The sequence below is a fragment of the Dromiciops gliroides genome, chromosome X, assembly GCF_019393635.1.
Source record: "Dromiciops gliroides isolate mDroGli1 chromosome X, mDroGli1.pri, whole genome shotgun sequence".
Lineage (NCBI taxonomy): Eukaryota > Metazoa > Chordata > Mammalia > Microbiotheria > Microbiotheriidae > Dromiciops > Dromiciops gliroides.
The window spans coordinates 80007655-80021878 of NC_057867.1; the positions used below are offsets into that span (position 1 = coordinate 80007655).

Here is a 14224-nt window from a genome sequence, read left to right on the forward strand (position 1 = left end):
CTTTCTAACAATCCAGGCTATTCCATAGTACCAAGAACTTCTTTGGGGAAGTCATAGGTGCCCAACCTCACTAGAGGGCTTTTAAGCAAAGGTGTGTGCGCGGGACGGAGCAAGCACAGAGGGCGCATGCGCATGGGGGGCACGCATCGAGGGCGCGTGCGCATGGGAGGGGCAAGCAGGGAGGGCGCGTGCGCATGGGAGGGGCAAACGTCGAGGGCGCTTGCGCATGGGAGGGGCAAGCAGGGAGGGCGCGTGCGCATGGGAGGGGCAAGCAGGGAGGGCGCGTGCGCATGGGAGGGGCAAGCAGGGAGGGCGCGTGCGCGTGCGCTTGTGTAGGCGCAGGGATCTCGCACCTGCAGCCGAATTACAGCAGGGGGAGGGTCGGGCTGGGCTGAGGCGACGAAGTTCTCTCTTAGGGTGGCGGCAGCAGCAGCAGGAGGGGGAACAGGTATGGTCACCTTAGGAGCAGCGGTCGAGCCCCAGCGCGGCCCGTGAGGGAGACGGAGGCTGCTGAAGGAAGGGGCGGCCCTGTGCCTCCGGGAGCCCCGCAGCCGCCGCTGCCGCCGGGCAGCGTGAGGAGGCGGCGAAGCAGCCCGTGGAGAGGGGCCCGGACCGAGGAGGAGGAGGAGGAGGGGAAAGAGGGAAGAGGGAAGAGGGAAGGGGGGGCGAGAAGCCCCCCAGGGCAGAGCAGTTAAAGGGGCCTGTGGTGGGAAAGACACGGGCCAAAGCGGGGGTGGGGTGGGGAGGGAGGGAAGCTGAGGAAAGGAACCTTGAGCCAGGGGAGTGGGAACAAGAAGCCGGGGGGGGGGGGGGGCGGGCAGCTGAGGCCCGTTGCCAGGGCCCGCGGGGGGAGGGGCAGGGGGCGCTGGGCTTCCCCTCAGTCCACGCACTCCCCACAGCGAGGCCCCGCGCCTTGGCAGCTGTTCCCTAGGACCAGTGGCCAGTCTGGGACCGTTCCGAGGACCCTGAGGAAGCCCCCAAGGGCCCCTTCCTCAGGGAAAGGAGAGAAGTTTGCCCCCCCCCCCAACAGACTTTCTCTGTTAAGCTGCTTTAAAAAAAAACCAAAAACTTCCTGCTGGGACAGGGAAAGGACCTTGAGCCCATTCCCTAAGAAGCCTTTCTAAGGGGGTTCCTTGGGTAATCTAGTTCTAACTGCTTGGGCCCCCTTTATTCCTCTATCGTTTAAACTGACCTTTTCTGCCCAGAATCACAGACAGAAAATCACCGTAGGAACTCATGCTGTTAAAAGATGAGGGCTGGGCTCCTTCAGACCAAAAGCACTAAATCTCCCAGTAGGTCCTTTCCCTGCTCTCCAGAAATGAAAAATAGTTGGCCCTGATGGAGAGTAAAAAAGATAGACTCGGGGGCAGCTAGGTGGCTCAGTGGATAGAGCACTGGCCCTGGAGTCAGGAGGACCTGAGTTCAAATCCAGCCTCGGACACTTGACGCTAGCTGTGTGACCCTGGGCAAGTCACTTAACCCCAACTGCCTCTCCAAAAAAAAAAACAACTCTCCAATTCTTGGCTCTTTGGATTCCGACAAATTTTAAATATAGACAGTAGTGACAAATCACAAAATGACCCTCAGTCTCGGATGTATGATTTTGGACTGTTCTACCAAAAAGCCAAAACAGCTGAGACCCAAGCAAGGAGCTCTGCTGTGGTCTAGGAGGCACATTGAACCCCTGCCTCAGGAGCAAAGCTGCCTGTGCCCCTGGCTGGCAGGACAACAGTGGCCCAACATACCCAGCACTGGCATGATCAGCAGCTGGTTTTCTCCCCTTTACACTTGCCAGGACAGGGCAAGAAAAGAAGGGGAATCCTGCCCAAATAGGCACTTGTAGATACTTCCTTACACCCTTAACACCCTCATGTTTCATGGTGGCAGATTCACGTAGTAACTGTCATTAAGCAAATGCAGAAGGCCTGATTGAGAGACCAGGTGGTAGCCTTAAAATCCAAATCCATTGACACATTGCCACACGTGAATGTTCTTGGTGCATCTTCAATGACTCCTTTCATGCCTTCTTCCTTTGTCCAAGGGTGGCTGCAGCAGGAGTGAGTGGAGTGCCTGCAGTGGAAATGAAGGATCTCCCTGTGTTCTGAGGATCCAGTCACCTTGGGGATAGATTTCTGGCCTGGGGTTCCAAGAGCACAGGTAAGATTCAGGAAGCTCAGAAATTTGTGGAGCATTTCAGTCATTATGGAAAAGTTCCCTTCAGCTAAGTGCCCTCTTACAGGAGTCACATTGATTGGATGCTCTTGGCAGACAGCCAAGAACCAGTGTTCTGGAGGAGGCCACATTGCAGTTTTCCATGTGCTTGCAAACACCTTGAAAGACTTTGTTGAGGGGCAGCTAGGTGGCGCAGTGTATAAAGCACTGGCCTTGGATTCAGGAGGACTTGAGTTCAAATCCAGCCTCAGATACTTGACACTTAACTAGCTGTGTAACCCTGGGCAAGTAACTTAACCCTCATTGCCCTGCCCAAAAAAAAAAAGAATTTGTTGAGGTCAAGGGCTGTATCTTCCTCTTCCTTCTGATCTTATTCTCTAGCACCTCCTGCCTTTTCAGCAGAAAACTACTAGGAAACACTGGGGAAAATAAGGTTGAGGGGGATGGTGAGACCAAACATGACATCACTAACATGGTGCAAGTAGTAAAACTGACTGGCCCTTCAGTGGCTTTAGAATAGAAGCATCCCCAGTACTTGAGTAAAGATCTGAGGATTAGGGATTTAAAGGGACCTGGGTGAATTGAGGAAGCAGGTCTAATATAGAATCTGACAATGCCTTCAGTGTCCATAAAACCCAAAACTTAAAAAAATATATAATTTCAAATCCTCCATGACTCTAATAGAACTAGATGAGAAACTGAGAGCTAAGGAACATGAAGGCCAGGTGTGAATTTATCTAAAGTGTTCTAGGATTAGAGTACATGTCCTATTAGTGCATGTCGGGGAAAATGAGGCTGACTGATATATAAAGAGCCATGTGGCATCCCTAAAAGTGTCCAGGTTGTAGAACCCAAGCAGCTCCAATGCTTCTTTAAGGAAACTGATAAATAGGGATTTAAAGGGACCTGTGTGAATTCACAAAGCAGGCAGGCCTAACAAAATCTGACAATGCCCTCAGTTGCTATAGGATCCAAATGTTTAGAAAATAAAATCAAATTGAAAATCAAGCAAAAACCAATTAAGACTGGAAGGGAAGCTGACACCTAAGGAGCCCAAGGTGCTAGTCTGAATTCATCAAAAGGACTCTAAGCTTAGATTATATGTATTGTTAGTGAATATTAGGGAAAATGAGGCTGTGGGATATATAAAGATGAATGTGACCACTCCAAGCATCATAGTTGTAGAACTGACTGTGCCTTCATTGGCTGTATGATCCCTGCAAGTTCAGTGCTTCTTTAGGGAAATTGAGATTTAGAGATTTAAAGGGACCTGTGTGAATTCACAAAGCAGATGCAACCCAAAATGTGACAAGGCCTTCCTTGGCCATAGAATCCAAAACATTTAAAAAATAAAATAAAATTTAAATCATCTAACACCCTAATCTAACTGGTTGGGAAACTGAGACCTAAGGAACACAAGGGCCTTGAGTGAAATTTTCTAAATCTTTCTAGGCGTAGAGTATAGGCCCTAATAGTGAATATCAGGGAAACTGAGGCTGAGGCATGTATAAAGATACATGTGATATTATCAAAAGGGTCCTAGTTGTACAACTGACTATTTTGTTTTAGAAAATAAAATCAAATTTAAAATCATGCAAAAGCCAATTAGGACTGGAAGGGAAACTGACACCTAAGCAACCCAAGGTTATAGTCTGAGTTCATCAAAAGGATTCTAGGCTTAGATTACATGTATTGTTAGTGAATATTAGGGAAAATAAGGCTGGGGTATATATACAGATCCATGTATCACTAACTGGATCATAGTTGTAGAACTGACTGTGCCTTCATTGGCTCTATAATCCAAACATGTTCAGGGCTACTTTAGGGAAACTGAAGATAATGGATTTAGTGGGATGTATGTGAATTCCCAAAGCAGATGCAACACAAATTCAGACAAGGCTTTCAGTGGCCATAAAATCCAAAACCTTTAAAAAACAAAATGTAATTGGAAAACATCTAAAACAATTATATGCTTGTAGTATATGATTGAATGTTAGGGAAACTGAGGCTGAGGGATATGTAAATATCCATGAAAGATCACACCCAGCATCCTAGTTTAGAACTGACTGTGCCTTCATTGGCTGTATAATGCCCACAAGTCCAGTGCTTCTTGGGATTTGAAAGGACCTGCACAAATTCACAAAGCAAGTCCAACAGAAAATCTGACAAGGCCATCTCCAGTTATACCCCCTCCTCTTCAAGTGTGTCTCTAGTAAAGCAATCTAGGATTGTATAAATCTATAGAAATCTGCTACCTTTTCTTCAACAACAGAAAGCCCTTAAATGCTAGAGAATATCATTGTTCTCGTTTCTCACCGTGTGTGTCAAAGAGAATAATGATAACGACAACAATAACAATAATATAACAGCAGCTAACATTTCCACAGCACTTTAAGGTTCACAAAATGCTTTGCATATATTACCTCAAAGAAAACTTTATATTGGATGTACTGATATTTTTGGTGGACCTTAGCAAGGACATGATGTAGAGACATATATTAGTTAAATGGGTGCTGAGATGTCAACTCCCTAGGGCTTTATCAGAGGTGAACTATTATGGTGTAAGGCCCTGAAGATTCCTAAGTAAACCTTTTCATTGTTAGTTTGTTACCCTACCACAGTTGCTGTTCTGATTTATTACCTACATGCTCTTTTATGTTTTCATCTATGATAACTTTAGTGGAAAATTAAGAGATGGTTGGTGAACATCTAGGAATGGAAATAGTGATTACAGCCAGCATCTAGAATAGGTCATGCCAGACTAACCTCATTTCTTTTTTGATAGGATTGTTAAATAGGAGAGGAATGCTCTGGATTTAGTTTACCTAGATTTAACATATTTTAATTTTTTGGAGGGATTTATTTATTTTTTGCAATTTAATGCCTAACTATAAGCATCACTAAAGCATCCTGTCTTCATTTTACATTAAATTTTACTTTTATACAATTAGCAAAAATCTGCCTTCTCTCTCACCATCACTCCCCTCCTCCACACAGACAAATTAAGAAAGAAAAGCAAAACCCATGTTGCAAATGTGTAGTCAGACAAAACAAATCTTGTTGGACATATGAGAAAAATGTCTCATTGGGTACTCTGAATCCTTCACCTCTTGATCCCTAGTGCTCTGAAATAGTGGTTGGTCATTAAGGTGATCAGATGGTAACAGCTGCAGAATCTTTTGGAGTTGTTTGACTTCATAGTATTGTCAGTATAAAGTGTTTTCCTGGTTGTGCTCACTTCACTCTCCATCAGTTCATACAAGTCTTTGCCTGTTTCTCTGAAATCATTCCTTTCATCATTTCTTACAGCGCTGTGGTATTTCATTCTATCTATATGCCACAACTTGTCTATCCATTCTCCAGTTGATGGGCACCTCCTCAGTTTCTAATTCTGTGCTCTGCAAAAAGAGTTGTAAATATTTTTTTTTACATTTTAAAAGTTTGTTTTGCTTAGCGTTCTACTCATCCCTTCTTTAATTAACTCTCCCTCTTACTTTGCCTTTCCCCCCCTTTCCCTCCAGTAACCAGTTCAGATGACAGTCAGATTCTGGTCAGATGCTCTCCCAGCCCCTTCCTCCTTGTTTGTATAAACTTCTACTTGTCCACCCTGATTATAATTTCCCATAACCTTCTTCTCCATCCTTTTCCCCAGGGTATTCTAGATCTGTTCTTCCCTTTCTATTCTTCTTTTGACATCATCAAGGCATAAAAAACTACTCCCAGACCTTTTGTCTAGTTAAACTCCTCCTGTGACCCCTGATAGAGTTCAGAGGGGTCATATGTATCATCTGTCCAGGTAAGGATGAAGGTCAAATGACCTTCTTGTTTAGTCTCTTTTGATTTTTCATTCGTGTTTCTCTTGATACCTTTGGTTGCCCTTCAAAGGTCCTATGCAGCTTTGGTCCTCTCATTGGGAATGCTTGGAAGTCCTCCATTTCTGTCTAATTTTTTCCTCTGTAGGATTATTCTGGTTTTCTAGGTAAGTTATTCTCGGCTGTAAGCATTGATTTTTTTTTTCACATTCTGGAATACCATCAGGCTCTCCAATTCTTTATAGTGATGGTCGCTAAATGGTATGTGATGGTGACTATGGATCCTCAGCACCTGATTTTTTCTTTCTAGGTACTTAGAGTATTTTCTCTTTGCCCTATAAACTTTGGGGTTTTGCTACATTCCTCAGAGTTTGTATTTCAAGGTTTCATTCAGGAAGTAAATGGTGGATTCTATTTCTACTTTCTTCTCTGCTTTTAGGAGATGTGATCAGGGTTTTTCCCCTGTGATTTCTTGAAATATGATTGGAGTAAAGGCTTTTATTTGGTCTTGGCTTTCAAGTAGTCTAATAATATTAAACTTTTCTCTCCTCAGCCTGTTTTCTAGGTCATTTGTTTATCCTATGAGACAACTTACATTTTTTTCAGACTTTTGACTTTATTTGAATATTTCTTTTGGGGGGGGGCAGGGCAGTGAGGGTTAAGTGACTTGCCCAGGGTCACACAGTAAGTGTCAAGTGTCTGAGGTTGAATTTGAACTCAGGTCCTCCTGAATCCAAGGCCGGTGTTCTCCAGTACGCCACCTAGCTGCCCCCTATTTGAATATTTCTTGATACCTCAGAGTCATTAACTTATATTAGGTCCATTCTCAGAATTGAGGAGGTTTTTCCCCCAAATTTGTCTTCTAGCATTTTCGTAGGAATTCTAGTTAGACTAGTAGTGTCCAAGCTGCATTTTCCTGGGTGCTTTTGTGTGTGTGTGTGTGTGTGTCAATTGGGGTTATGTGACTTGCCCAGGGTCACACAGCTAGTAAGTGTCAGGTGTCTGAGGTCAGATTTGAACTCAGGTCCTCCTGAATCCAGGACTGGTGCTCTATCCAGTGTGCCACCTAGCTGCCCCTTGGATGCTTTTTCTTTTCTTTTTCTTTTTTTTAAATTTTCTTTTGTTTTTTAATTAATAAAGTATTTTATTTTTTTCCCGTTACATGTAAAGATAGTTCTCAACTTTTGTTTATACAAGCTTTCCAATTTCAGATTTTTCTCCCTCTCTCCCCTCCCTCCCTCCTCCCCTGGACTGCAGGTAATCTGATATAGATTTTACACACACACACATTAAACATATTTCTGCATTAGTCCTGTTATAAGAGAAAAATCAGAGCAATGACGAAAAACCTCAAAATAGAAAAACATCAGCACCAAAAACAAATAGTATGTTTCATTCAGCATCTATACTCCACAGTTCTTTTTTTCCCTTGGATTTGGAGATCCTCTTCTATCATGAGTTCCCTGGAACTCTTCTGTATCATTGCATTGGTGAGAAGAATATAGTCCATCACAGTAGGTCAACACTCAGTGTTGATGATACTGTGTACAATGTTCTTCTGGTTCTGCTCATCTCACTCATCATCAGCCCACACAAGACCCTCCAGGTTTCTCTGAACTACTCCTGCTCATCATTTCTTACAGCACAATAGTATTCCATTGTATTCATATACCACAACTTGTCCAGCCATTCCCCAATTGATGGGCACCCCCTCAACTTCCAATTCCTTGCTACCACGTAAAGAGCAGCTATAAATATTTTTGTACATGTGGGTCCCTTTCCCCTTTCCATGATTTCTTTGGGAAAAAGACCCAAAAGTGGTATTGCTGGGTCAAAGGGTATGCACAGCTTTATCACCCTTTGGGCATAATTCCAAATTGCTCTCCAGAATGGTTGGATCAGCTCACAGCTCCACCAACAATGGATTAGTGTTCCAATTTTTCCACAGCCTCTCCAACATTTATTATTTTCCTTTTTTGTCATTTTAGCCAATCTGATAGGTGTCAGGTGGTACCTCAGAGTTGTTTTAATTTGCATCTCTCTAATCATTAGAGATTTAGAGCATTTTTTCATATGGGAATAGATAGCTTTGGTTTCTTCATCAGAAAACTGCCTGTTCATATCCTTTGACCATTTCTCAATTGGGGAATGACTTGGATTCTTTTTTTTTTTTTTTTGTGAGGCAATTAGGGTTAAGTGACTTGCCCAGGGTCACACAGCCACTAAGTGTTAAGTGTCTAAGAACAGATTTGAACTCAGGTCCTCCTGACTCCAGAGCTGGTGCTCCATCCACTGTGCCACCTAGCTGCCCCATGACTTGGATTCTTAAAAATTTGATTTAGTTCCCTATATATTTTAGAAATGAGGCCTTTATCAGAAGTACTGGCCACAAAAATTGTTTCCCAGCTTTCTGCCTCCCTTCTAATTTTGGATGCATTGCTTCTGTTTGTACAAAAATTTTTTAATTTAATGTAATCAAAATAATTCATTTTGCATTTTATAATATACCCTATCTCTTGTTTGGTTATAAACTGTTTTCCTTTTGGATGCTTTTTCAATGTGAATGTTTTAGAGTCCTTCTCTCCTTTCCTATCACTGGAATAGTTGTTGTGGTGGCATTGTTTTCATTTGCTCATTCTTGTAACCTATTTTCTAACTTGGTGTTGTATGTTAGGGCTGAGCTTGTGTCCTCTGGGGTCATTCTACTACTTTCTTGGAGTTCAGCGTGTTGGGTTATTCCAGGATCTCAAGGACAGCTCATATGGGGGCCCCACAAGTTTTTACTTCCCCCATGGTGACCTGACACATGGCAAAGTCTGAGCACTGGCCCTCTGGTCTGAGGTTCCTCTCCTGGTCATTACTCCACAGGCTTCAGACTGGAACCAAGACCCCACTACACTCACAGCATCAGAGCCACACAGATGCTGCTGCTGCTGCTTCTGAACTTCCTCTTCAGGCCACAACCCAAAGCCTGCAACCCCTCCTCACTCAGCCCTGGATCTGCGACCCAGAAATGGAGCGTGAGCAACAGACCTGGCACTTGACAGCTATTTCTGAACCCTTCATAAGGTAAGGATCCTTTCTGCTAGATGTCCCCTCCTTCTCTAGCACCCCACCACCCACACACCCTCCTCTCCCTCTATCTCCTCTATCTCCCCTCTTTCCTTTCCCTCTATTTCTGTCCCTTCCCCCTTCTTTCTGTCTCCCATCTCCTCTCTCACACACACTCTAACTCCCTTCTCTACCACTCACACAATCTCCTCTCTCCCTTCTTTCCCTATCTCCTCTCTTCTTCCTCTACCTCTCCACCATCTTCCTCTCTAGCTCTCACACAAAACACACTCTTTTTACAAATCTCCTCTTTGTCCCTCTCTATCTCTTCTCTCTTTCTTCCCTCACTCTCACACATACATACACACTCTCTCTCTCCCCCTTTTCTCTCCCTTCTCTACTTCTCCCTCCCCCCCACTCACATACACACTATCTCTCTCTCCATGTAGTCCCTATCTCCTCCGTACACTATCTCCTGTCCACGCACATATAAACACTCTTTCTCTGATCTCTCCTTTCTCAACTTTCTCTACCTCCCCCAACCTCTCTCTTTCTCTCCCAATCTCTTCTCTTTCTGTCTCTTTCCCCCAAGTTACACACACAAAAACTCTCCATTCCCTACCACTCCCACACAGTCTCTATATTTTCTCTCCCCTTTGTTTAACACTCCCACTCAAACACTCTGTCCTCTTTCTCCCTCTCTCCCTTTTTCTCTTAGACACAGTCACACATAAACACTCTTTCTTCCTCTCTATCTCCTCTTTCCATTCTCTGCTTCTTCTTCCCCCACCCCCCACACACTCTCTCTCTCCCTCCCTCTCTCCCCCATCTCTCTTCTTCTACATCTCTCCTCTCACACCTAAATACTCTTGCCCTTCTCTACCTCTTTTCTTCTCCCCAACTCACACACTCACACAAATACTCCCCCTTGTCTACCACTTCCACACAGACACTAATTCTTCTCTTCCTCTCCCCCCATTCACACACACATTCACATACAAACACTTTCTCCCCCTTCTTTCCCTATCTCCTCTTCCCCCCATTGTCCCTTTCTATCTCATCTTTCCCCCTTTATCTCCCTTCTCTACCTCTCTCATACAAACACTCTATCTCCTCTCTTCCTTTCTCTCAGTCCTTTCCCTATCTCCTCCTCTCCTATACTATCTCTCTCATTCTCCCCTTTCTCCCTTCCCCTTCTTTAACACTCCCATTCATAGACAAACACTCCCCTTCTCTACCACTTCCACACATACACTCTTTCTCTTCTCTCCCTTATCTCTTTCACACATACTCTATCTACATCTCCTCTCTCCCATTTCTACTTCTTTTGTCCCCCACTCACACACTCTCTGTCCCTATCTCTCTAGTCTATCTACTCTCACCCACACATAAATACTATCTCTATCTCCTTTCTCTACCTCTCTCTATCTCCTCTTACCCCTCAACTCACACACACAAACATTCCCCCTTCTCTTCTACTCCCACAGCATACACTCTGTCTTCTTTCCCTTCTTTCTCTCTCCACCTCTCTATCTCCTCTCTTCCCCTCAATCTCCCTTCTCTTCCTCTCATACACTCACACACATACACACTATTTCTCCTTTCCGTTCTCTAACTCTCCGACTTACACACAGACACACACTATCTATATCTCTTCCTCTCCGTATCTTCTCTCCTTCAATATCCCTTTAATGTCTTATATCTCACACACACTGTCTCCTCTCTCCCTCCTTTCCCTATCTCCTCTCCCCTTCTCTAACACTCCCATTCACACAAATACACACTGTCCACACCTCTCTAACTACATCTCCTCTATTTCCTCCTCCCCCTGTTCTCTCTCTCTCTCTCTCTCTCTCTCTCTCTCTCTCTCTCTCTCTCTCTCTCTCTCTCTCTCACACACACACACACACACACACACACACACAGTCTCCCCCATCTCTCCACTCTGCCTTCTCTCTCACACCTAAACACTCTCTCCCTTCTCTACCTCTCTTTTCTTTTCCCTTCTCTACCTCCCCCATACTCTCTCTCCTTTCTCAGCCTCTCTCTTTTTCTCTCCCTATCTCCTCCTCTCCCCCAACTCACACACACTCCACCTTCTTTACCACTCCCACACATACTCTCAATATCTTCTCTTCCTTCTTTCCCTACCTCCTCTTTCTCAATCCCCCCACTCTCTCTACCTCTCCCTTTTCTACCCCCCATACTCAATTTTCTCTCTTACACACTCACACTTAAACATTCTCTAACTCTCCCACTTACACACTCACATACAAACACTCTTTCTCCCTATCTCCTCTCCTCTCTCTCTCACACTCTCCCCATCTCCTCTCTCCTATCTCTCCCTTTTTTACCTCCCCCAACTCACACACACAAACTCTCCCCCTTCTTTGGCACTCCCACACATACACTCTCTTATCTCTTCTCTCCCTTTGTCTAACATTCCTGCTCACTAACACACTTTCTCTCCTCTTTCTCCCTCTCCCTATCTCTTCTCTCCCTTTTCTCCCTTTCCATCTCCACGCCCTTTGCACTCACACACACTCTCGCTTCTCTACCAGTCCCCCTACTCTCTCCTCCTTTCTCCTTTTCCCTACTTTCCCTATCTCCTCCCCTCCCCTTCTATCTCTCAAACACATAAACACTCTCCCCATATTCTCTGTCTCACACACTCACAGAAACTCACTTTCTTCACCAATCTCGTCTTTCTCCCTCTTTCCATTCTATACCACTCCCACACATACACATTCCCCTTCTCTCCTCTTTCTCTCCCAATCTCCTCTTTCCCCTCAACTCACACACACAAACACTCCCCTTTTCTACCACTTCTACACATACACTCTCTATCTCTTACATTCCCACTCACACTCTCCCTTCTTTCCCTATCTCCTATCCACCCCCTCTATCCCTTCTCTACCACTCTCACATACACTCTCCCTACCTCCTCTATCCCTTCTCTACTTCTCTCGTAAACTCCCACACTCTCTCTTTCCCCTTCTCTCCCTCTCACATAAACACACATACTCTCCCTCTTTCTCATCTCCTCTGTCCCTATCTCTTCTCTACCTCTTCCACTTACTCAACACACATAAACTCCTTTCCCTCTCTACTCTCTTCCTGTTCTCTTTCCCCCCTTCACTAACATACTCACACATACTCTCCCTTTTTATCTCACACAGTGTCACACATAAACACTATCTCTCTTCCTCTTCCCTTTCTCCTTCCTCTTCTCTAACATTCCCACTCACTCTCTTTACCAGTCTCCTTTCTCCCTCTGTCTCCTCTCTCCCTTCTCTACCTCTCCCACACACATAAATGCTTTTTCCCTTCTCTAACACTCACACACTCGTACTCTCTATCTCCTCTCCCCCCCCACATAAACTCTCCTCATCTCCCCCTTCCTCTCTGTCACACACAAATATACTCTCTCTCGCTATCTCCATCTCCTTTCTATCTCTTCCCCCTCCTTTCTCTACTTCTTCCTCCACTCAAATACATCCTCTTTCCCTATCTCTCCTCTCTTGATTCTCTACCTCTCTCCTCTTTCTCCCTCTATCTCCCCTCTCTGTCTCCCTTCTCTCCATCTCACATATACACACAGGCTCTTTCTCCTCTTTTCCTTTCTCTCACTCCTTTCCCTAACTCTTCTCTCTCACACACTTTCCCCTTCTTTTCCTATCTCCTCCTCTCCCTTCTATCTCTCCCCCCCACTCACACATAAACACTCTATCTCCTTTTTCTTCCTTCTCTACTTCCCACCCCCACACTCTCTCTTCTTCTCTCCCAGTCTCCTCTCTTTCCATCTCTTCTTTTCCCCCAACTCACAGACACAAATACTCCCCTTCTCTGCCTCTTCCACTTATAAATTCTCTATCTTCTGTCCCCTCTTTCTCCCTTGTTTTCTCTCACACACACTCACATATACTCTTCTCTCCCTTCCTTTCCCACACTCACTCCAACACAGTCCCTCCCAATTTCCTGTCTGTCCCTTCTCTACTTCTCCACCTTCTTCTTATCTCTCACGAATACACACACACACAAACACACTCTCTTTACCAATTTCCTCTTTCTCCCTCTCTGTCTCCTCTCTCTCTCTCCTTTCTCTCCCTCCCCCCCACACTCTCCCTCCCCATCTCCTCTCTCCCCCCAACTCACATAAACACTTCCCCTTCTCTGCCATTACATATACTCTCTGTCTCCATTTTATGAAATTCTGTATTTCATGTTCTATTTTCCCTCCTTGGACAGTATTCTTGATTGTTTGCCTTTACATTTTGCCTTGGGGGAGTATCATGTGCCAAGCATTTTGTTGTTGTATGTTGCCAACTGCTAGGTCTCATGTGATCCTGATTGTGGCTCCTTGGCACTTGAACTGTTTCTTTTTGGTGGTTTGCAGTGTTTTTCTTTGCCCTGGAAATTTGGCATTATGGCTTTGATGTTCTTGGAAATTTTCATTCCGGGGCTCCTTTCAGGAGGCAACTGCTATGTTATTCCTATATTTTATTTTGCTCCTTGGTTTTAAGAGTCCTGGGCAGTTTTCATTTATGAGTTCTTGAAATATGGGACTCAGACTTCTGTTGTTATTGTTGTGATTTTCATATAGTATGATTTAGATCATATCTCCTTGTCCTGTTTTTCAAGTCAGTTAGAAAACGTTTACTTTTTTCAGGCTTTTTATTTTACTTTAATATTTCTTTTTGTTTCAGAATCATTTTCTGTTTGGCCTACTCTTATTTTCTGGGAGTTCAGTTCTTGGCTTAGGTTTACCTGTCCTAAGGAATTAATTTTCCTTGCCATTCTTTCCTTCCCAAATACTCTATTTTGTATCTGTCTCCTACCCCTAGGTCACCTCGTGCTGGATGCTGGTCTCCTGATGTGGCTAGGGCCCTGGGATCATCCTTTACCTACCCAGCCTTTTCTCTGTTTAGGGCTTCCCCGGGATTATGGGAGCTTTCTGTTGCTTTTGTTTTAGTACTGAACTCTATGAAGGAATTTCTGATTCTCTTTGGTTTTCTTATGGTACATTTTTAGAGCTCTACTGAGGTATTTTTGTGCAGTCTGTGCTCTTCTGGGACTTAGTGAAATGTTTTTCACTGTCTTCTTATGTTTTTCATAGAATTCCGTTTTGATTGTTGCCCTGTCAATGTGTATGGTATTTCCCTAGTGGAGCTTCTTTTGCTGCATCACTT

At 44.4% G+C, this 14224-nt stretch overlaps 2 long non-coding RNA genes across 2 annotated transcripts in view; one reads left to right on the forward strand and one right to left on the reverse strand.

The window, feature by feature from the left end:
- Nucleotides 1-291: 291 nt before the first annotated feature.
- On the forward strand, nt 292-9042 carry LOC122733633. The gene is made up of 3 exons (XR_006353935.1): nt 292-448; nt 2042-2157; nt 8853-9042. It is a non-coding gene; the product is annotated as an uncharacterized LOC122733633 (long non-coding RNA).
- The window catches only part of LOC122733632, a 63425-nt gene continuing 54290 nt past the window's right edge, over nt 5090-14224 (reverse strand). Inside the window, exon 7 of the long non-coding RNA XR_006353934.1 lies at nt 5090-5570. This is a non-coding gene — a long non-coding RNA (uncharacterized LOC122733632). The remainder of the gene's footprint in view (nt 5571-14224) is intronic.